General features: G+C 42.1%; 1 long non-coding RNA gene across 1 annotated transcript in view; it reads right to left on the bottom strand.

The window, feature by feature from the left end:
• Positions 1–1762: 1762 nt before the first annotated feature.
• Positions 1763–24672, bottom strand: part of LOC122461891 — a 91345-nt gene continuing 68435 nt past the window's right edge. The window contains exons 3-4 of the long non-coding RNA XR_006284136.1: positions 4180–4266; positions 1763–4058 (exon numbers count right to left, since the gene is read on the bottom strand). This is a non-coding gene — a long non-coding RNA (uncharacterized LOC122461891). The remainder of the gene's footprint in view (positions 4059–4179; positions 4267–24672) is intronic.

Genomic DNA, 24672 nt, shown 5'->3' with positions numbered 1-24672 from the left:
ATTTAGTAATTTTGATATTCTGGGAAACAGCAGTTACTTGAAAAGGCTGAATTTATAGGAATAATGGCATATCAATCAACACAGTCCTGGGACACACTGCACCATCTTTAGAGTTTGGCATTTCTGACAGTGGTGATGCACAGATATCAGGCTGAAAGTAAAAATGCACATCAGGCGGTCAGTGACCTAACCTTCTTGCCTTATACCTCCTCTGAGTTTGTATGCAGAGATGGATCCTAGAGTATGAAAACAGCATGAAGGGAGCGAACAATAGCAATGCCAACAGATTTAAAGCCACTATTATTTGTGGGTACCACCCTGCTTCTGGGCCAAACAATTTCACCCCAGCTCTGTTCTACTATTAATACAATGCCATTGATGAGCACTGTGCTTTGCAGACAAGAAAGAAGACAAGGTCTGTCCCCCAAGAATCTTCCATTACAAATTATCTCCATGAAATAATTTAATCTTCCAGTTGTGGGGTTTCCATGGAATTCTTCTGCCAAGGGAACAGGATCTGTCCCCACAAGGACACTTAGGGACTCAGCACATGGATTCCTTAAGATCTATATGCATCTCAAGAGGGCTGGTCATATGTCAAGGAGCACTGATGCTGACTATCTGCTGACTTCAATGATCGAAGCATGAAGTGCTTTTTAGTCTTGTTACCCTGCAGAGGTAACACAACTAAGGGCTTGTCTACCCCATTCTACAGGGATGAGATTGCTAAAGTGCGCTAACATGCTGTGCACTAATTGGTTGATGTAGACCCTGCTAGTGTGCTTTAACAATGCGCTGTTTGAAACAGTACTACATTAAAACACAATAGGGAATCTTTAGTGCACACTGGCTTGGTGCTACACAGACTAAGTTAACGTACAACAAGCTAGTGCACTTTAAAAAAAATCACACCTCTGTAGAGCACATTATCCCACCATATAGACAAGCCCTTTGAGCGTGAGCTGGATTCTATCCCAGTTTGTGTAGCAACAGAAATATTCACTAAGTTCTCTTCAACATTGCTTAAAGCTTTAAAGGCAAATTGGAGGCAACGAGGTTATACAGTTGAAGATGAGGCCATTGTATGAAGACAATGGGGTTGAAGAAGTGTGGCGGCATAATTAGGCCTGCAGAATCTTTAGTAATGGTGATGAGGCATGTCTCGGGGGGGAAAAAAATCTGGATTTTCAGGTCTTGGGTTGATTTTGCTGGACTACCAATTTGGAAAACAATTTCTTCATTTGTGAAATGAGCAAATTTGCCTGGAAGTCATTAAGACCATAAATATGGACCTCAAATGCCATTTTGAGACTCACTTTTAAGTGAAAAATCTGCACAAATTATGCAGAAAACCAAACCAAAGCAAAAAAGCCCTCCAACTTTTGAAGGATACTATGTTTATAATGCTTAGAGCAATGGACTGACAGGACTCCCAGGTTTGGTACCAACTTGCTGTCTAACTTACAGCAAGTCACTAAACCTCTCCGTTTCCTCCTCTGCAAAATGGAGATACTACTACTTAACCTTAGTAACAGGTTTTAGAGGGGTAGCCGTGTTAGTCTGTATCAGCAAAAATAACTAGGAGACTGTGTGGCACCTTAGAGGCTAACAAATTTATTTGGGAATAAGCTTTCGTGGGTTAGAACCCACTCCATCAGATGCATCTGATGAAGTGGGTTCTAATCCACGAAAGCTTACGCCCAAATAAATTTGTGATTTTTCTGTGTCCATGACTTTCCTTTTTTGTCTGTGATTTTAATGAACTCAACCCAAGGTGACTGTTCCTGCAGTTGCTCTCCCAGCAGCTCTGGGCCCAGTTACCTGCTCCAGGCATTTGCAACCTGGCACATAGGGTCACAGTGCAGCTCAGATTTGGCCTGGCTGTTGCCGTGTCATGACTGGGAGGGAAGGGGATGTGTGGGGCCAAGCCAAATTTGAGTGAGTGGCATTGGAACCTGGTGCCAGTCCCAGCCCCATGGGCAGGAGCTGCTGCCACGCCTGCGGGCTAAGTTCAGGGCAGGCTCTCCAGCTACCCTCCCCAACTCCCAGGCCTCCAACCCTTCAAGGGCAGGACCCAACTACTTCAGGACCCTCCCCCCATTTTAAATAGTGTTCCCATGACTTTACACACCATTGGCCCCTAAACCAGTGACTTAGTAAATTTATTGAGACCACTTTGTGAATTTTGCGCAACCCCCCTGTCCTCCCCCCACCCCCAAAAAAGAATGCTGTGACAAATGTGCAGCCCTACACAGGAGAAATCTCACTGACTTCACCAACTCATTGGTCTAAGCCTGTAGATTTTGCCCAGCTCCAATTTCTATGGGCTACACAAGCTTTAATGGGCTACATTAAGCACACAAGGAAGACAAGGGACTTGTCCCAATCACAGCACCAGGATCCTGTTTTCCCCAGTCCTCTGCTCTAATAGCCCACATGACCCCGTTATGGTACATGCATCTTAAAATGCAAGATATCCTTGAGCTACTCCAAATTGTGAAGGACCTGGTTCGGATCTCTTAGCAGTGGTGAAACTCCAGTGAACTCATGTATAGAGTTCTATAGGACATGAATAATGATCACTGGTAATAACTAAACATTGGATTTTAGAAGGAACTGATCTCAGTCCCCTGTAAAAAGGGGTTATTGTATCTTGTGTAATCTTGTGAGATAGAAAGATATAGTATATATAAGTAAACTTCGTACTGTATGTAAGAGGGTCAGCTGGTATTAAGCTACTCCTGAAATATTCTACAATCTTTGTGCTATTGCTGTGTTTTTCCAGGCAATAAAGTCATGGAGAGCTGCTATAAAAATAAGATTGGTCAACAAAACATCTGAATTTAAAGGGAACAGCAAAGTAGCACATTTTTCTTTCAAACAAAATGGGTAAGAGGGTGATCAAATACATCATCCACAGCACCAGGATAAAGGCCAGGCTGGTTTTAGGTTTGTTTTAGTCTTTTACATGTGGACCTTTTTTAGAAATGGAAGGTACTTCAGGTTGTTTGTTGTGGTGTGCTGTGGGTGGTGGTGTTGCTTTTAACAGATGCATTCCATGGCATCACACGGAAAGCCAAAGCTGTTCAGACTATTCTAGCCACCTAAACTCAATCCCTTTCATTCAGAAGTGATTAGTGATCTAACTAGCATAAAACAAACAAAAAAAACCTCTTCCATAACTTTAAAAAAAAAAATCATTTGAGGTGTCAGACTGACACCTGCGGGGCTGAAGGCCAAATTCTTCGTGGTGTAATTCCATATAAGTCAATGGGGTTACACTAGCAAAGAATTTGGGTCCCCAACTAGCTACAGAACAGGTAGAGCACAGGAAATGGCACTGCAAATTTTTCAACAGGCTGCCTCCATCTTGACCTGCATAGCTGACATTGCCAAAAAAGGATGGCCATTTTTGTGATGTGAACACAAGATCCCATATATACAGATTACCAGAACAGCCCAGAACTTTGGGGCTGGGTTTGAATTGGTGACCCAAAAGGGAGCATTATTCCACCGTCACCCAAGATTTCCAAGTGTGCCTACTAAGGAGGACAAGAGGGAGAAGAAGTAGGAGAGACTGTAAATCTGTGCTGGGCAAGCAGAGGCAGCTAAACAACAGCTGCACTTTACTGCAGGATCAATACAGCATTACAGCCAACAGAGAAAATCATTTGAAATTAAATCCCTGTCTGAGACTCTACAAATTATTTGAATTGTCGTCACATAAAAGGTAAAACTTAAAACTAGGAGTCACTCCATTTAACAGAGAAATCAGTGCTGGCGCCAAGCAATACCCCTGGGAAATTCAGCATCCTTATTCTGTGCCAACTTCAATGGGAGTTACTTGGATCTTGCTTGCAGGGGCAAGTAAGGCCCCAGGAGTTTAATATTAAAAGAAATCTGTTCATATTACAAAAAAGTTACTTTAGAAATGTGCCTCTTTGTAATTTTAAAGCCCTTAAACAGAGCTACATGATGCAGTCTGGAATGGTCAACGGAGGAGTGGGAATCTCAACACCTGAGGATGAGCATAAATTTTGCATAGCAGTGAAAGAGATCTGAAAGAGATCAAAAAGATTAACTTTTTTCTAATTGCCAGCATTACAAACTGCATCTGGGTCTCCAAAATTACCAGTGCTTTTTCTGCCTCTGGCATCATAACCATCCTGCAGTACTCACCTCCTTCCCCCACGATGTGCATTGAGGGGAACCATCATGAGGAGGCTCCTTCATCTCCACTGGACTCTGATGGTCTAGGAATGGGCCCTGGGAAAGAGAGAAGGATTTTTTGAGTGCAAGGAAGAGGGGGACACATACAATTCCTGCTGAACCCGCCTTGAGGTGTCCCTGGGACAGTCATGGACAGAGGAGTCCCTGACAATGAGGATCTATCAGAGCTGTGCTGTCTGGGACAGGAGCCAGAGCCACAAGGGGCACAGAATTGTGAGAGAGGCTCAGAGCCTCTGCATGGAGCCCCAAACATCTGTTGGATTTAGAGACAGATCCTGTGGTGTAGTCTCTGGAAGGTGGGAGGAAGGAACCCAGCCTCCATCACGCAGGCCCAACTGAACAATGCAGAAGAAGCTCCATGAGGAAATCTACATGGAGTTTTCCTCACCCTCCCATGGGTTTTGTAGTGGGTGGGGGCAATCTGGGAGCAGCTGAAGAATACTTTGCATTGCTGAAACATCTTCCATCCAAGTATGTCTAAGCTAATCGAATGAGCCTCAATTATCAGGCAAGATTGGTAAGTACTAGTATCCCCATTTTCAGATGGGGACACAGACACTGGGAGGTTAAGGCCATATTTTCAAAAGCAGTCTTATTTAGGTTTCCTCAATTTTTGTACACCCATTTTTAGAAACCTACATTCTGATTTTTAGGTGGAAGCAATGGGGATTGCAGATGTTAATTGTCATTGTAATAAGGGTTTTCACCACTCCCGAAATCAGAAAATTTTAAAGGGGCGGGGGAGAGAGGGGAAGGCTGTTAGGTAACCAACATTAGACAACAAAAATTAGAGGCTACTTTTGAAAATGTGAGCCTCAGTGATTTGCCCCAAAAATCAACAAGTTTGTGTTGGAGCTCAGAACAGTTCCTAAGTGACATCCAGAGATTCTCCAATCAGAGCCGGCTGAATTGATCGTTTTGTTGGCGTTTTGTTGGTAGAATCCAGGTCCATACCTGCCAGTGCAGCGCCTGGGCAACAGTAATATTAACAGCTTGTTTTGCTTAGTAAAGCTTAGTGGCTATTACTGAAAGATGTACCAAGTGCAGATGCACATTGAACAGGCTGAATCAGAAGCTACCAGGTCTGCCCTGTTACTGTCTAATAACTCCACTACATTATTTCATGTTCTCACTTGAAACACAAACATGTCCCAGTTCTTGAAAAATGATCACGAAGATAAGGGACAAGGCTATACTGATAACTTGACCTGAACTCACATTGCACACCTTGCAATCCACACAATGCGGTCACATTTAACATTTTGGGACCTCAGAGGAGGAGCACAGGATTCTGTGAGCGCACTGAGAAATCCCAGCTATCTCAGAAGGGACAGATCATTCAAAAGCTGTAGGAGGCTTTACCATTTTCAATGGGCAGATACACATTTCATCATAGGTGGTGATGAAATAAATCTTTCCCACTGAACACAGACTTGAAATTGCCACAGGGACTTGTTTCAGCTCAGGAGTTACTTAAAATGGTGACTGCAGGCCATAAGTGAGGTAGCAGAATTTTGCAGTCCTTGTGATGCAGGGTTCTCAGGGTCTGCCACCCTTATAAAGTGATGGCAATATATCTTCTGAACCTTTAAATGCATGTAGACTACTTCCCTTATCTACCCGACTTGTTTCAATGGCATTCTTGTACAGGGCAGATGGGATTCCTTATGTTCTAGTTTTTCAGATGCAGCACACTCCTCATTGCAGCCTTCAAATTCCCTTTCTTTGAGCTACTGGATTGCTATTTTCAGAGAAACAATATGTTTCTGTCCCTACTGCATGAAAGTTACATCTGTGGGGCTTATAATCTTATTCAAATTGTGTTATTTATTCCTAAAAGACTTTTAGGAAGGGGCATAGTTTGAGGCAACAGCTCTCAGCAACCCAGCACAGAAACAGCCATCAGCAATGGCAAACTGGACAGTGTCGCTATCACACAGTAAATCCTCAGTTATTTGGAGATGCTTTAAATGTAAACTCATTTCTCAAATCTGGCACAAGAGACCTAGCGGAACTGAATATCCTGCACCACATAAACAGAGCGAATCATAATCAGAACAAGGGAAATATATTCAACAAAAAAGATCCTATTTTTTTCACCCTCAGAATTACTCATGATTTTCCCCAGAAAACAATTAACCTGAAAACTGTTCCAATTGTGAATTCTACCACTGGATACTCAATTTGTATTGTATACCTTTAGTTACTAAAGGTAGAAGAAAACAGGACATTTTCCACTAATATTTTGCACCCAAAAATGTCTTTTCTCACTGGAAGTATTTATTAAGACAATTGTCAGATCAGCTCTATTAAATTACGTAAGTCATATGGTATAATGTTCCCTGACTGGATGACTTATGTAACTAACCAACACAGCAGGAATCATCTAGCCAGTTTTATAAAATTCTTAAATTGCAGTTAGCATGTAATGCAAATCCAAATTTTGCAACTTAATATAATCAAAATGAGCATTCAGCAAATACTAAAACATTCAGGGTAAAATGTCCTTGTTGCAAGTATCTGCCCTAGAAAAAAAAACTCAATACTAGAATGTTTGTGGAAGTGAACAGAAAAAAGTTAGACATTCAAATTAAATTTGCTTCCAGTTCAAATAGTTTCTAAACAGAAATTCCACTATTTGCTGGACTCTAATTGTAACTGCACTTCAATACTTCATTCCAAAAACTAACCCATTCAGGTTAGCTGTCAATATGATCATATTGGCCACATTTTCTCTAATCTAACCACAACACTACATCCAACACTGAATGAAGTTTTAGTATCAGTTAGGGAGGTCTCGAACATCCTAGAGAAAATTCAGGATGTAGCTAATCATCTTATATAATCATTTAATTGAGTTATCTATTGTGGTTATTCTACATGTAATCAACGGGTGATGAACAGATTTAAGTTGTAGGTATAAAGTGTGGGACTACCTAGGATAGTATTATAGGGGTACAGAATTGATAAGCATATATTGTTGTTAAGAGTGCATAAAGTATATAAGTGACAGCATGTCTACACCATAAACTTAAGACCTGTGTTAGGTCAATTTTACAGCCACCACAGTAATTACTGTGGTGGTTCATGTCCACACTGCCCTTCTTCTGTTGGTAGTGTGCTTCCTCACCAGGAGTGCTTCCACCAACTTAAGAGGGGCAGTGTTGGGAGCTGAGAGACAGGGCTCTCAGCTCTGCGCACAGCTCCCTGCCAGTAGCCTGGCTCCCCACTGGGAACAGGGAAGCCAGCTGGCCACCGGGTACAGATCTCCCTGCCGGGAGTCTGGCTGCCCACCCAGGCTCTCGGTGCCTTGCTCCCAGTGGGAGCTAAGAGTCTGTGTGGGAAAACCATGCTCCCGGCAGGGAGCTGAGAACCCAGATGGCAGCCTGGCTGGGAGTGGGGACCTTGGTGGCAGCCTGGCTTGGGGCGGAGACCAGGCAGCAGCCCAGCTGAGGAGCTGGGAGCCAGCTTTGTCAACTTCACCGCTCCAGCAGAGCCATGAAATTGACAAGAATGACAGCCAATAGATTAAGTCATGCAGTGTCTACAGGGACACTGCGCCACCCTAACTATACTGACATAAGCCCTACGCCTCTCATGGAGTTATGCTGTCGGTGTATTAGGGCACTTGCATCAGTGGGAGCAAGGCTGTGGCATGTACACTGACATAATGAGGTCAACATAAGTTGCCTTATGTGGATCTAATGCTGTAGTGTAGATCAGGCCTAAGATAAGTCTGTAAATCAAGGCCCACAGGCCTGAGGCCTGTCCACTTCAGCTTAGCCATATCAAGTCTTAAGTCTGAAAGAAGTTGACATGACTAGTTCAGGGTTAACCCTGGGTCAGCTAGTAAAATTGCAAGATTGTTGTAAAAGATGTGTTAATGGGTCGTGTTCAGGAAAATATACCACAATGTGCCAGTCGCTACTGGAAGGTGCCCGATTGTAACATCATGGGAAATTCTGCAATGACCACAAGTTAACATGGGGTCTCGACATAAATGTTACTGAAGATAAGGGGAGCTAAGACACTAGCCTATGAAAAGCAGGGTAGCCCAACATTTATGAGGTGTGGAAATTCCGATAAGGAAAAAGAGGTTGAACCCTAATACATAAATATAAGGGTTATGAGCGTGAGTGTACCATAGGATAAAAGGAATTCCCCCAGCATGAATAAGAAAGAAAGAATCCATCAGGAGACCCTCCACAAATTATCACCTACTGAAAAGATTCATCCCCAAAGGTACCATAGAGATGGGTGAGAGTATGAAATCACTGATGCTTGCTGTCCTATGGTTTGTCTGTCTCTTCATGTGTCTCAGTAGTTGTGGCTTTGTTCATCTGCTTAATGAAATTGTTAATAAAAGGCTGACTGATAACTTTTGAATGATGTTGTCGTCATTTCTATCGCTCCTCGTGTGCTCCTAGAGTCTCCAAACCTAAAGATATTTTTTACAGTGGTGCTCACCCTGCTAATTCTGATACTGTAGCCATTAGAGAGTGGGAACCCTTGGCACAGGTCACTGAGGTTTAAGGTATCATTGATAATACCAACCCATAAATATTATAAGGCTTTAAGGAATCCTGTTTAATAGACTTGAAAGGGGCCCTTACATTAAATAGCTCAATTAATTCCCCTTTCTGATTTTGGCAATTTCTAAGATGACAGGCACTGTCAGACTTTGAAACAACTCTTTGTTTCACCTCCTCCTAATTTGCATGACTCTGTACTTACTCAGGCAGTTGTAACTAAAAAGAAAGATGTTTAATCTCTGAATCTACCTTTGCTCTTCTGTGTAAAAATGATCTTTAATCAGTCCACTATTTTTAAGAATACAATGTGGTAGGAGGGATAGGGGGGTTGGCTCATACCTGTGATTAAAATAAGCTTCCTGACAGTATTATTAATGTATTGATTTATTTCTAGTACCACCCACAATGCGCTTGGTACCTTCATCTTTTTGAAGATTTTCTAAGACAAAATGAAAGAGCTAGTGAGCACTAGTGTCATTATAGCCTTGTCTCTTTCGCATCCCTTGCATTTTTTCAGTTTTGCAAGGGGAAAAAAAAACTATTGTTATGCCATGACATCTCCAATATATAATTAGCTGCAATTTAAAAACATATCTTGAAAAATGATGGTGCACAGAGTGTTACAAATTGTTTTAAGCTAAATTAAATTTAACATGGCAAAGATAAGCTTGCAAGTTGAAATATTATGGATCCAAATACTTTTCTTTAAACTATTGAAATGAGATGAAACACCACAAGAAATACATTTTCAAAAAACATTCTTCTTACATTTTTTGAATATGTATAAACATTGACTGATACTACACAGCATGAGGATGCACAAATTCCTCTTGAGAGTACAGCTAATTAACAGTCCTGTCTTACAGATCATGCTGGCAAATTCCTTATTCCTTATTGAAGTCTGCTGGAACTTCAATGTATTATTAGGCTCACATTAATATGCAATGCAGAATGAAGGGCAAAGCTGTGATTAACCTAAAGGAGAATGCACAGAATTTCTTTCTACAGAAAGCAACACAATCCGGACTTGCTGTTGAACACTGTAGTCCAGATCATCTCCCATCTTCAAAACCCATCTTCAATCCCAATACTGTTGTTTGGGGCCAAACAGCTGACCTGTCCTCCTTTCATTGTGGGATCTGCTAATCACAGGTAGTGTCCAGCCCTGTTACCAGATTTGCCCATTACTTTGGGGTACACAAATTTATTAGGGTTACATTTCTGGGGGGGGGGGGTTCTGTAATTCTATCAATGAGCTGTACTTCTCTCTTCTGCAAGTTCTCTCCCAGTGGAGCTATCCTGCAGGACCTGGGTTCCCCAGGGCTGGGTTCTTCCAGCCCCAGAATCTCTCCCTCTCTCTCTCACACACACACACACACACACACACACACACAGCGCGCCTCTGAGTGGACCAGGTTCATCAGCATTCCCAAGCTGACCCCTTATATGTCCCTGGACTCAGCAAGCTGGGTCGAGCAGCACTTCCAAGCTGCCACCCTGCTATGCCACAGGTTCAGCACATCTCTATCCCCACTTTCACATTACAATTGTTCTGGTAGTAACCCACTTGATGAGCAAACCCCACAGGATTTTTGGGCGCTACAGGGTTCATTAGCTTCGGTAAGAGGAGTGTTGCGAGAGAGAGAGCAAAAAAGACACCAACCAGTTTAACCATGAAAGTTATTGTAAGGTAATAGCCATACAAGGGGAACCAAACAAACAAAGCAGTTATAATATTAAATCTAACTTGAATTTAATGATAAGTCAGGTTTAGAAAATTATAACTGATCACACAAGTCAGGGTCAGAAGGCTATACTGAGAGTGAGAGAGAGAGCATGTGCTGGGTTCTTACCACTCCGTGAAGCTTGAATCAATCGGGGTTCCTAGGTAGTGGTGGTAGCTGAGGGTCCGGAGTGCTGGGGACAGGCATAGCCAGCAGCATGATCAGTCAGGAGAAAATGAAGTCCCAATGGAACTGATGCAGATGTTGGATACAGGCATTAGAACACTTACTTGAACATGGGTAGGGGTTTTTGTAGGGAAAGAACAGTGGTTCCAAGGAGAACACTAGATTTGTTTATGGATAAACTGATGGCTCAAGGGAGTATACCAGAGTTCTTTTGTTCAGGCTAGACAATAGGAACTGATCATTCCTGGCTATGGGCAGCGTTCCTTCGAAGGAGTTCATAATGCAATTAGGGAGCTTCAGTATTTTGGATACCAATAAAGGATTTATTACTAGAATTGGTCTGATAACTACTGAGCTGGGTGTATGCAGGTGCGGGTTCGTTAACATCTGGAGCAGAGATTCCCCCATCATGCAGTGCTTCCCTACTTTTCTGGTCCCAGAGTTCAGTGTGGTTATCACCTTGGAATCTCTGTTCTCCATTCTGTATGATAATAGAGATGCCTCCCTGTCCCATCTTTGATGCAAATGAGGTTAGGGGAGTTTCCTTAATCTTGTCACCCTTGTTCAGAGGGGTTTAGGTGGGTCTTCCACCGCCTTTCCATTGCTTTTCATAAGTCTGTCTTCTGATTGGCTTTGGTTCAAGCAGAGGCTGCAGAGGGAAGGTCTTTCATGAGTCAGACAGGCTGGATACTGTGCCCTAGTTCCCCAAGAACACGAGCTGATAACAGCCCCTGCCTCTCATTCTCCAGTGTCTTCTAAGGGAGGGTCAAGAAATTACCAGAATCTCCCTCATGGAAGATGAGCCCATGCCCTTCCTATAGCTGCCACATAAATTTGTTTCAGGTGTCAATTCATCATTTTCCTGGTAAAGCAGCTTTTTGACCCTGCTTGAAGAAGCTGCTTTTCCTTTATTCCAATCAGTGTCAAAAATTGGTTGCTTTTTTGTAAACCCGTTGAAACATTTAGAAGATTTCACCAGTGATAAAATTTGTTCATCATAACCCAGTTCCAGTGGGCAAATTTTATAACCCTCATAGACCTCTTTAAACTACAAAAATTATTATTAAATACTGGTGTTAATCACCACCATTGTTAGGTAGTTTAGTCTTCAGTTCAATTTAGTTTTCAGTTAGTGAAAGGAGAGAAAATGCTCAACTTTGCTCTGGGCTACATACACATTACCATTGGGGTAAAATCCTGACCCTATTAAAGTCAATGTCTGGTTTGCCATTTACTTCAACAGAGCCAGGATTTCAGCCCAGATATTTCTCCTACACAATGCGTGGGTTTCTGATGCATTCTAGAACCTACTAGAATAAATTCAACTTGATACCAATACCAGTTTTATACGTGTTTATAATAAATCTGAAGGAGTTAGCCAAGTTGATAGAGAAGTTAGGCTTAGAAACCTATTCCAAATATCTGAAAAGGGAGTTTCTGGAATTCCCATCAGTGGAGGTTTTAAAGAACAGATTAGACAAAACTTGTGTGAGGGACTGTCTAGGTATACTTGGACCTGCCTCAGTGCAGGGGGCTTGACTAAATGACATCTTGAGGTCCCTTCCAGCCCTACATTTCCATGATTCCATGACTTCCATAGCACAAATGGCAACACACAGATTCCCTGCCGATTCCCATTCATATGAAAAGAAAAAGGGATGATAAATTAAAAGCAACATTCTGGAAAGTGTCAAAGCAAAGTATATGTATTATATTTTTAATTGTATTTAATTGTCATTTAGTATGTTCCTCACTTTTTTTGATTAATGTATGTTTACAGAGCACTTACAAAGCACACTTCATTTTCAAAGTGTTTAATATTAGTGTTTTCTTACAGTTTTAGGTCAGATTTGGTTTAACAAGAGCAAACAACATTAAATGTACTGTAACATGGAATTGATTTCAGCAGCCTCAAGTCAGAGGACATATCTTCAGTTCTGCTGATTTGAGCTTAGCATTTAACCCAAGGCAGCAGGGGATACAGGTGCCTTACAGCCATTTTCACACTATTAACCAAGATGCTCAGGGATGCAACCCCATGTTTTGGGTATCCCTAGCCTTTGACTGCCAGAAGCTGAGACAGGGGATGGCTCACTTAATGATTGCTGTTCTGTTCATTCCCCCTCAAACACCTGGCATTCGCTACTGTCAGAAGACAGGATACTAGGCTAGATAGACCATTGGTCTGACCCAGTATGGCTGTTCTAATGTTCCCTCATCCTGAAGACAGCCAGGGATGGTTTGCCCCCTCAAGGCTGCTCCTACCTACACTAGCTTCTACTTCACCCGCTGGCCCATTCCGCTAGCCCTTGATCATCAGAACATAAGATGCTTAGACAACATCTAATCCCACCCTTGATGGGCTCCCCAATATTCCAATAATGTTTCCCTACAGAGGAGGACTGAAAAGAGATGGTATAGAACTGGCTTCGCTGGCTATGTGCCAGCCAGGGATTTCACTCCCCACTTAGGGCAGCTTTCCAGCTCCTCTGCACCACAGAGTAAACCACATAGAAAATTGATATAAAATATGTATACGTAATCTTGTAATGGCCTATTAAATTATAGTTCTGCAAGAAAAGATACACACAAAAACAGATGTTAAAATAGGAGAGTTTAGAATAATTGAGTGAAAATACACTGAACATCTTCTCTATTGAAGAGGGCAGAAGCAATTCACATCACATAGCTAGTTCCTATTTTGCAGAAGATTTTTCCTTCTGGAAGCCAAAAGCTGCACATCAAAGATTTTGTATGCTCTTCATTAATGCAACTTTAACATGTTGAGCACCTAAATGATTTCTTTCTCCTGCAGATGCAAATGTTACCTTGGGTGACTATTTGTCATTCTAAGCATGTACTCATTTGTATCGCTAAGCAACGAGGTGCGTCCCATGTTCTATTTAAGGGTCTGCATTTATATTCACAAACACCTACAAAATTAAGTGTAGAAACAGTGATTGCCACCCTTGGTTTTCAATTTTTGAATACGGCAATTCATGGTTTGAGACAGCCTGGCCCTGAGAAACAGATATTAAGTTGAAGGTGTCAGGACTCCTGGGTTTTATTTCCAATCCTGCCACTGCTTTGCTATATGCCAGTGGACAAGTAACAACCACTAAGAGCTTCAGTTAATGCAGCTGTGAAATGGGTGTAATACTGCTTATCTACTTCTCAGTAGATTTATGCTTGTTAATTATTTGAAAGCACTTTGACAGCCTCAGATGAAAGCTCAAATCATGTACTATCATCATATAAAATCCTTACAAGATAGGTGATTCTCTCTCTCATTTGAGATTCCTATACAATTAGACTCATATCCCATGAGGAACATTTACCTGTGAAAGGGTAGGGTTTGCATTTGATGCTTCATTCCAGTAGTCTAACTAGGAGGAAGTGAGTGAATAAGCAGCTGGACCAGAACAGATATGAGAAAGGCAGAAGTGAAATTGCAAGGAAAAGGGGAGGGCATAATTTGAGGAAGACAAGGGCTTGCTGGAACACTGACCTCACCTTGACAGAGGACATCAAACTCTTGAGCACCAGCATAAATATGAAGCTCAGAGTCCTAACTGCACCTAGTCTGTCTGTTTGCACCTGTGGCCAAGAAGAAATGTACCATTTTCCAGTAGTCCCAGAGGCACTACCTGTTCCTCTCCGATGACGATAGTTATGTGTATCTGCTAATCCACAATGCGTTCTCTCATTTTTAGCACATGACATTAATAAACTGCCATTTAAAACAAAAAAAAAAAAAAAACCACAACCACACAAACCAAAAAACCAGCTAATCAGGCCTAAAGCTTACCTGAAATTTACACATAAAATAGTCTGGTTCCTTACAAAATTTAATCTTTCCTCACCCTCTCCCCATGTACGGCTGCTGCCAACAGTGCACTGCTTCTCATAAGCATGTATATTTCCAAACACTAAAAACTATCACATGCATTAGAATACAGCTAGTATCCACAGGATTTCTCCTAGTCAGCTGAATGCATCAGGGAGACACAATGGCATAACACCACAGGACTACATAATGCACCTTTCTAAACAGAGGCCCTAGAAGAGTCATGCCTTTTACTCCAATCGCCAGTTTAAAAGCTCTTAGCTAAACAATTTCAGCATTGCATCAGGGTAGACTGTTAACAGTAACCTTGAGAGAGCTCTCTGGCTTCAAATATTGGCTTCAAAGTGAACAGTACATCCTCTGTGTAGTGCTGTGGGTGCCCATGTAGAATGTTCACTTATCTCAGTTATCTTCTAGATTTCCTAGAGTGATTCTGACAAGAGTTACAATGTTTCATAATACCCTGGCATTTTCTAGACCTTGTTGTTTCTGCTTCTCTGTCTCCTCTTCAACAAGTTCATGTGTATTTTGTCACCTGAACTTCATTTTTGAAGGCTTCTTAGCCTTTTGGCTTATTTTTAGCTCATCCACCACTGGAAGCATTTCTGGCCAATAACAGGTAACCTTAGCTGGTAGTGGATTCTGCATCTCTCTCGCAACAATACGTTCAGACTGGGAATGACAAGAAGCAACCACTCAAGTGTGAATTTTTATTTTCCCCTCGTTACTGTTGGTTTTTGTTTGTTTTTTTTTAAAAAAACAGATTCACCCTGTGCTGACTGCATTTGAGAATATGTTCTCTCTGTGCTGCTCTACAAATGTCCAAAGCTTTTCCTATGGCTGCATCAGGCTCCTTAATAATCTCCCTCACATTGTCACTTGTAATTCCACATGCTGTTTGATTTAGCCTTCTCTCATGTTACTTGGCTGTAAACTTAAGATCAGTAGCATTTTAATCTGGGCTTCACTTTGCCAGCTCATAAAAAAATGTCCCCCTCATAACTCACATGTGCAAAGTACAACATTCAAGCGGCCACAAAGATTTTTTTTACATCTTTATCCTCTTCTGTTGCATACATAACTCTCTCATGCATTTCTGTTAATGAAATCAGGATGAAATGAGGTAGGAGGGACAGGGATTTCGATGCTCCTGATAGCATTCCTCCCTCTCTCCTCAGAGAGGACCCCAGCCCAGATACTGCTGAAGAGCAAAACTTTTTTCTCTGGAACGCACTAGACTACCCAAAAGCGTAGATAATATTTTCTAGGGTAACCCGTTGACCCCCTACAAGACTTTTATGCCCCATCTGAAAATTATTCAGTTTGAACACTGACCAAGATGCAAGAACAAAATGTCGCTGTTGCCTATGGGGTTATCATGAAGTAGGGTTTACACCTTTTTATAACGACTTCGCATTGCAGGCCGCATCCAAGCCCACTGGAAAGATTCCCGTTGGCGTCACTGGGCTCTGGATTTATTACAATTTCATCAAGTAAAGCTGATTTTTAAATACTACAATATATCCAATAGAAGGCTTTCTGGGTTTCCAACACTAATGAAAACCATGTTGATTTCCCTGCCATATTAACAGAGCCCAAATATTACACACACACATCCCTGCAGAAAATTTGGTCTGTTGTCATTTGTTTTTAATTTATATATTTCATAAAAGGCTAGAGGAATATTTCAATTATGTAATACATGGGTAAGTAATCCAGCCCTGCATGCCATAATTACATGCAGCAATTTCCTCTGCTAAAATAAAACAACGAGACTACAATAAGGGGGATGTAGAGGCTGAATTGCTTGCTCCTGGATTCTTACACAGTTATTGCAACAGATTCTGGGGCTGCTGCTCTTCACAAAAGACACACACACACACACACCCCCGATTAATCCTCGGAGCCTTCTGCAATCTTTTTGCTTGCTCTAGTAGCATGGAATCCCTGTCATGTTTGTTATTCCAGTTTCTTGCCCTTTGGTTGTATCTGCACTACCCATTGCACATTCAGCACACACAGTTCAACGCTGCCCTGCTTCAATTAATACAAGATAAAACTTTCCAATCCAGTGATTTTATAGTGTCCCCTTAGAACAATGTACATACATTGTCTTGCACATACTCTGTTCTACTACTGTGGTGCTGAAATTTGACACAGGTGAGCCCTTTGGTTATCTATACAGGGATTTCCAAACAGCACTCTTAATGTATAGCTTTGTATATTTATAAAAAGAAAAGAAAAGGAGTACTTGTGGCACCTTCGAGACTAACCAGTTTATTTGGTAACATTAGCCACACTATCAAAGGCTCATTCACCTGCACATCCACCAATGTGATATATGCCATCATGTGCCAGCAATGCCCCTCTGCCATGTACATTGGTCAAACTGGACAGTCCTTACGTAAAAGAATAAATGGACACAAATCAGATGACAAGAATTATAACATTCATAAACCAGTCGGAGAACACTTCAATCTCTCTGGTCACACGATTACAGACGTGAAAGTTGCGATATTACAACAGAAAAACTTCAAAACCAGACTCCAGCAAGAGACTGTTGAATTGGAATTCATTTGCAAATTGGATACAATTAACTTAGGCTTGAATAGAGACTGGGAGTGGCAAAGTCATTATGCAAGGTAACCTATTTCCCCTTGGTTTTTTCCCTACACACCCTCCCCTCCCCCCCAGACGTTCTTGTTAAACCCTGGATTTGTGCTGGAAATGGCCCACCTTGATTATCATGCACATTGTAAGGAGAGTGATCACTTTAGATAAGCTATTACCAGCAGGAGAGTGGGGTGGGGGGAGAGAAAACCTTTTGTAGTGGTAAACACACATTTTTTCATGGTTTGTGTGTATAAAAAGATCTTCTGTACTTTCCACAGTATGCATCCAATGAAGTGAGCTGTAGCTCACGAAAGCTTATGCTCAAATAAATTGGTTAGTCTCTAAGGTGCCACAAGTACTCCTTTTCTTTTTGTGAATACAGACTAACATGGCTGTTACTCTGAAATTTGTATATTTATGTCTCTTCTATGATTTGGTCTGTTCTAGAAATACTCCTCACTTGTCATATGTGAGAAACTGACTGGCTGTTACCCATAGAAGTACCTGATCTTTGAAGGGTGATCAATCCCAGAAATCAGCATGCAATCCCCACTAAGCCATCTAACTGTGCAATATGCAACGGATTTTTTTTTCTCCCTGATCTTAATGGGGTAGGGTAGATGGAAAGCATATATCCTGAAGTATGAGTATGGAATGTCCTTATAATTTTATACTAGCTAGTATTAATTCAGTTGCTGTTCTTGTCCCTATACATGTCTAATCCTTCACTGAAACTTCCTATGCTATTTGCCTCAATAATATCCTAGTTATAGACATGAAACATATTTCCAGTTCTTATTTGCATTATGGAGCAAATGAATCTTGGAAACAAAGGCCAAAGTGTCACAGACTTGTAATTTTATTGAGAGGTTATAATACAAAAGACACCCTCAAGAACTAAACTCTTAGTCATAGTAAGGAATCACTTAGAGGACAGCGTTCACAGTTGCAGTGCTCCATAGGACACTAAATATGAAAGGCTATTTTGTTATGACAGGCAGCTACAATTCTCACACAAGAATCAGATATTTTGAAAACTCTCATATTTTCAGAGCAATTCGTAGCAGCGAGCTCCTCTTGGATTCTCATTGTGAGAACAGTAGTTCTGAATAACCAACACACATTCTGGCTGTTCTTGCTAAAGTAAATCACCATGGGCCACACACCACATAATTGTAATCTTTGGCTGATAAAAAAAATTCCATGGCAGAAAAGATTCAGTCCCTCAGTCACACACACAGGAATGCATGATAAAAAGAGCAAAATTTCTCTTTCAAATAGGACACATTACTATTATTTGTATTACAGCAACATCTTAGGCCCCAACCAGAATTGGGGCCACATGGTGCTAGGCACTGTACATATACACAGAAAGAGACAATCCTGCCAGAGAGAGCTTCCAAGCTTGATGAAAGCTGGAACGGGAGACAGTGTCATAGCAAGGTGAAGTGGCATGCCTAAGGTCACGCAGTAGATCGGTAGCAGAGGCAGGAATAAAACCCAGGTCTCCCAAGACCCAACCCCTGGATGACAAATGCAAGTACGGTAGTGTTTATGCCAAAGATTTGTGTATTGACACCACACGATTGCATCACAGAAATTGAGAGAGGGAGACATTGTTAGTTTTGACAACTACTTCGGCAATAACTTGCAAGGGGAGGAGGTACAGAGAAGAAAGAGGTAGATTTTGTTTCCTGTTCAGTTTTGCACTCATTCTGTACAAAGAAACTATACTCAATGTGTGCAAAGAATTGCCAGATCTGCTCTTTCTGTACATATAGTGTTGCATGTTTTTGAAATAATCCAAACTGATTCAGCTAAAAGGTTTTCTTTTGCCTTAATAAAGTACAAGAAAAGGCTATCTCAAGGGCTCTATCCCACATTCTTTGTGCCTCAACCTTCAGAGAAGTTTGTGACACACAAGAAACGCAGGAACAGGCCCAAGCAGTAAAAGAGAAGAAAAACAAAAAAGGCTGAAACAGTGAAGGAGTGGGTGGCTAAATTTCTACCTTTAAGCCCTCAGATTCAGCTCTGAGCTTTCACTGTCATTAGACCTTCTAATTACTGTATAGCGCATGGTACTGTATGCAAAAATCAACATGGAATACAGTTTCTTTCATATAAAAAGTCTAAATTCTGTTCAATGGTTTAAATTGATTGGGGAACATTTTAATATTTTCCTGAATAACCTGGCAAATAAGTTATTTATTAACATTACACTGGCAAAAAAATTAGTTCTTATGGCAGTTACTGGCAGCTTCAGGGCATATTATTGCTTCCCCCAACTAATGCCATCCTGTACATATAACTCAGCTGATGAAACTCTGCCTAATTTTAGGTCACAATAAAAGATGGACCATCAGAGATTTCCGAGTCACACCAAATCTTTTCATGGTCATTCCAGTTGGTTCCAGATAACCTTTTCCGTTTATGCAGGTTGACAGCACAATGACAAATACACAGCTTGGTCGTGACTGCTTAGCCAATTTTACAATTAGCAGCCTTCTGTTGCAAGGATGGTAGATGTTAAATAGAAAGTGTTCCAATATGAACTAAACTTTCACTTACATTTACCAATATGTACAGAAATAATACCTAGGGGTTTTTTTATTAGCCTGCTTGGCTTGCTACTCACAAAGGTTTGGATGTCATGTTTGTGTCTGTACTTGAATTGTTGTCACCTTCATGAATGCAACACAATGAATTAAAGATGTATTTAGCATTTTTCATTTCCAATAGGCTTTAGGGTCTTTTGGCCAAATATTCTAAGGATCACACTGCCATAACAAAAAAGGAAGGAGGAAAGGTAGGAGGAAATTAACAAAATAAAAATACAGTTGATGAGCCAGTTCACAGGAAAGCATGAGATTCTTCAGTCTTCCTGTGTAAAGTGCTGTAACCAGCATATACGCAAAGATATAATACATGTTGCATATTTGTTTTACAATCATTTATCTGTTGTACAGAACAAAATTACAGGATCCCTCAAAGCTATACTACAGTCCTGCGCTGGATCAGTGTCCTGATGATGGTGCAGAAGGGAAAACAGAACATGAAAAAAAATCTTCTGTACAATTCATTGGCCCATATGCATTGTGACAAAGTTCCTGCTCTACCTTGGTGGGTCCTGCGCTTATTGGTGGATTTGCTCGCCGTGGAGCTTCACGGCAGCCCTCAGCTTGGCTGTTTTTCTGAACCCTCAGTCCAGATCGACAACTCCTGTGTCTGACCAGGAGTTGGGAGGTTTGGGGGGAACCCAGGCCTGCCCTCTACTCCGGGTTCCAGCCCAGGGCCCTGTGGAATGCAGCTGTCTAGAGTGCCTCCTGGAACAGCTGTGCAACAGCTACAACTCCCTGGGCTACTTCCCCATGGCCTCCTCCCAACACCTTCTTTATCCTCACCATAGGACCTTACTCCTGGTGTCTGATAATGCTTGTACTTCTCAGTCCTCCAACAGTCTGTGTTCTCACTCTCAGCTCCAGTGCCTCTTGCTCCTCACACTCACCACAAACTGAAGTGAGCTCCTTTTTAAACCCAGGTGCCCTGATTAGCCTGCCTTAATTGATTCTAGCAGCTTCTTGATTGGCTGCAGGTGTTCTAATCAGCCTGTCTGTCTTAATTGTCTCCAGAAGGTTCCTGATTGTTCTGGAACCTGCCCTGTTTCCTTACCCAGGGAAAAGGGACCTACTTAACCTGGGGCTAATATATCTGCCTTCTATTACCCTCCTGTAGCCATCTGGCCTGACCCTGTCACAGAATGCATTTCAATATTCACATTGTGTAGATCAAGAAGTTCACAGTGCACCAATAAAAGGGTTCTGGGAAATTTCTCACTCTGTCACCACCTCCTAGCCACTCATCAAGCTCACAAGACTGGTAGATACTTTTGGAAATGCTATAGAGAACTGGAACATCTGTTCTTCAGTCTGGGACATTTTCTGCAATCAACTTTAAACCGCTGTCAGGTTTGTGACAATTTTCATAAATATGCAATGAAATTAGACTGAAGTTACCAAGATGCCTGGGCTGCGTAAAGCCCAATCGGTTTAAATGAAAAATGTAAACAAAACGTGTGCAACATTCTTTGTATCCTTCCTCCTCTTGTGCCCTTCCAATAACTTACTGTGCTCTGCTACTCTTGATAACTCCTATGTGGGCCTCAGTCCTCCTGCAGTGCTGGAAGTTTCAGCCAACACTACTAGGGTTGCCAGGTGTCCTGTTTTCAATCTGAACACCCGGTTGAAAAGGGACCCTGGCGGCTCCAGTCAGCACCGCTGACTGGGCCGTTAAAAGTCCAGTTGAGGGCACAGGCAGGCTCCCTATCCAGCTCCATGCAACTCCCATTGGCCAGGAACCACGGCCAAGGAGAGCTGAGAAGGCAGTGCCTGCAGGCGCAGGCAGCGCAGACAGTGAGAGCCACGTAGTGGTGCCTCCACTTAGGAGCCCGAGGGAGATGATAGCAGCTTCCCGGCAGCCGCCTGAGGTAAGCACTGCCCTGAGCCTGCACCCCCTCCTACACCCCAAACCCCAGCCCATCCTAGAGCCCTCACTCTGCCCCTCACACACCCCAATTCCTTGCCTCAACCCAGAGTCTCACACACACACACCCCTCATCTGCAGCCCCACCCCAGAGCCCACACCCCCATCCCCTGCCCCAGCCCAGAGCCCTCTCCTGCACCCTAAACTCTTCATCTCCAGCCCCACCCCAGAGCCCATACCTACAACTGGAGCCCTCACCATTACTGCCCCCAACCCCCTGGCCCAGCCTGGTGAAAATGAGCGATGGAGGGAGGGGGTGGAGTGAGCAGTGGGCATGGCCTCAGAAAAGGGGTGGGGTAAGGGTGTTCAGTTTTCTGCAAATAGGAAGTTGGTAACCCTATTGACCACCTCCAATACGTAAGTTTGCTTTTACTAATATAAGGGTATACTGTATAAAATCATTCCTACCTGAGTGAGGTGTTTTCTTTGTTTGTTTTTAAACACACCCTACCAATTCCACCATATGGCACTATGGCATTGGGAGGAGGAAACTTTTACAGAAAGCGAAAAATAATGAGATAAAATGGTTTCTCACAACAGCCTGCCAATGAAAAGCTCAAGTGTTTTGTTTTTTTAAGGAGAATGTAAATGTGATCTATTCTGCTGGCACTGCAGTACCCTTTTCTGAGCTCTTCAAAAGTACCAAATTTCAGATACATCATTATGTCAAAACTCTTAGCTCCTGTGAGTTTTATTATCGAAGACAATGGTCCAAAACGTGTATGCATCATGAATTTCTCTCACATGTATTATAAAATGCTTTGCATCGCTGTTATGTATGATTACCTCTGGCTTCCCACATAGGAACTGCTGCAGTCAAATAAGTAGTACCAAGATGCAGATAAAACTCAATGTCAACATTTGCCATTCACAGCAAAAACAAAAAAAAATGTTTTTGAATCAGCTCTGGTGGGTCAACATATTGTAACAATGCGTAGAGTAGAACATTCCAGTTATTTACTTATAGGGCTCAACAGATTCCTGCAACAAAAGAAAGTGGGAAAACTGGCCAATGGTATTAAGGAAGCTCAAGATAAACTTGGCAGATATCACCTTCAATAATGTGCTAGTTTGGTTGCAAGCTACCAATACTGGAAGATAATGACATACATTAGCAGTAGCACTAAAGTTCCTATACTGGAAGATAGCACATCAGTGAAAGTGGTATCTGCCTAGTTTGTCTAACTCCAGTAAAGCCACCAAGGCATTAATATATCAGACATGTCTTTCCCCAATAAAGAAAAGCCCATTTTGAAAGAGAGGTGCCAATATAATGGCAATGGCAGTCAGAAACTACAATATATTGCAGAGAAGTATAGAAAGAAGTGCCTGCTAGCAACACTGTTTGTTGCACATAAAAAATAAAATTAAAAGATATATATGTCCACACAACTAGTGAAACAGACCAAAAGCGGATGCAAGCAAAATAACGTGGATTCACAGAATTAATTATCACCAACTCCTACTAATTTTACAAAAAATACCTTCCAGCACAACACACAAGGCATTTCAGAGTCTGAAGAGTGCTTCTTGAATTACAATACAGCAAAAAAATAAAATTAAATAAGATCATAACAATGCTGATTATCTATTTTTGTTGTTTGTTTTAACAAACAATTCAGGTAGATTTTAGCTTCAGTCTAGATGCTGCAAAAACTCATTTCACATTTTTGAAAGTTTATTTGATATTATATTGGTGTGTTAGCATTGTATTTGTTTTACTTTATTGTTTCTGGCAATGTTTCACCATTGTGACCTGTCCAAAAATAGATAGGTTAGAGGAGTTTTAAGAATCCGATGAACTCCCTTGCAAATTATAGGAAACGGAAAGAAAAAACAGATCAAGAATTTCTGAAGAGATTTTTCAGAAGGCCAATTGAGAAATGGATGCGTGAGGGGAGTTGAAGGAAGGGGGAAATCATGGGCTCAGGAACCCAGCAGATATGCTGTATGTGTATATTCTTATTTGCTGTCACAAACATGTCCTATCACTCCCTCCCGTGCTCATCCTGTTAAATATTTATTACTTCCTATGCCTACAAATGCAAAAGTTTTGAGTCAGATCAATGAAATTGAGTGAATCCGACCCTATGAGTCAATTGTTAAAATCCCAACAAGCTACTAAATCTACATTTTTTTTCCTCTCACATGTGGAAAGAAGAGATCTTAAAACAGATACCATAGGAAGCCCAGTGAGCCAATGCCTCTTCTGTCCATTTCCAGCATCTGTTCTGGTAGCATTTAGAGAGAAAGGAATGAACCTCAGCAGGGCCGTCCGTAGCTATTCTGGGGTCCTACACAGCCCCGCCACCCCTCTGCGGGGGCGGGGGGGCAGCTGGGGCTGGGTCACTGCACTTCCCGCAGCTGGTGAGTGCAGGCCCAACCCCTGCTGCAGTCCTCAGGGGCAGAAAGAGGCGGGACAGGGCAGGGGTTTTGGGGAAGGGGCAGAGCAGGGGCAGGAAGAGGCAGGGCTAGGGCGTGGGCCCTGGGAAAGAGGCGGAGCAGGGGCTGGAGCAGCACGCAGCTGCACAGGGCAGTGGTGCCCCAAAATTTCCTGGTGCCCTACGCAGCTGCGTACTTTGCATATGGGTAGGGACTCCAATGCTGGCCAATGCTCTCCCTATAAACTTAACTCCCTGTTAAGCGTATTGCATTGTACTTTGTTGTATGTACTGTATAGTTCGTGTAATCACTGCTCTCTACTTTATGAAATATCAGACCTCAATAGCATATCCCCTTGAGTTGCTGACTTGTAAGAAGATCCAAGCCCTACAACTATTGAAAGCGCAAGTGAAAAGTGAGTGTTTCCAGAGCAGACTATCAGGGGTCTTCATGCCACATGAGTGCAGTTGGCTAGCAGGTGCTGGGAGTATTAGGGCAGCTGCACCTTCACCAACCAGCAGGATGCAAAATATTTTCCTGCATACAAAAATATCAACATTAAAGAAACATATGGTGAACTTGGCGTTTTTAATGTACACAGGAACTGTTGAGCTTCCAT

This window comes from Chelonia mydas, chromosome 10 (genome assembly GCF_015237465.2).
Source record: "Chelonia mydas isolate rCheMyd1 chromosome 10, rCheMyd1.pri.v2, whole genome shotgun sequence".
NCBI lineage: Eukaryota > Metazoa > Chordata > Testudines > Cheloniidae > Chelonia > Chelonia mydas.
Note: the sequence above shows the minus strand (reverse complement) of the source record. Positions and strands in the feature narration are given on the sequence as shown.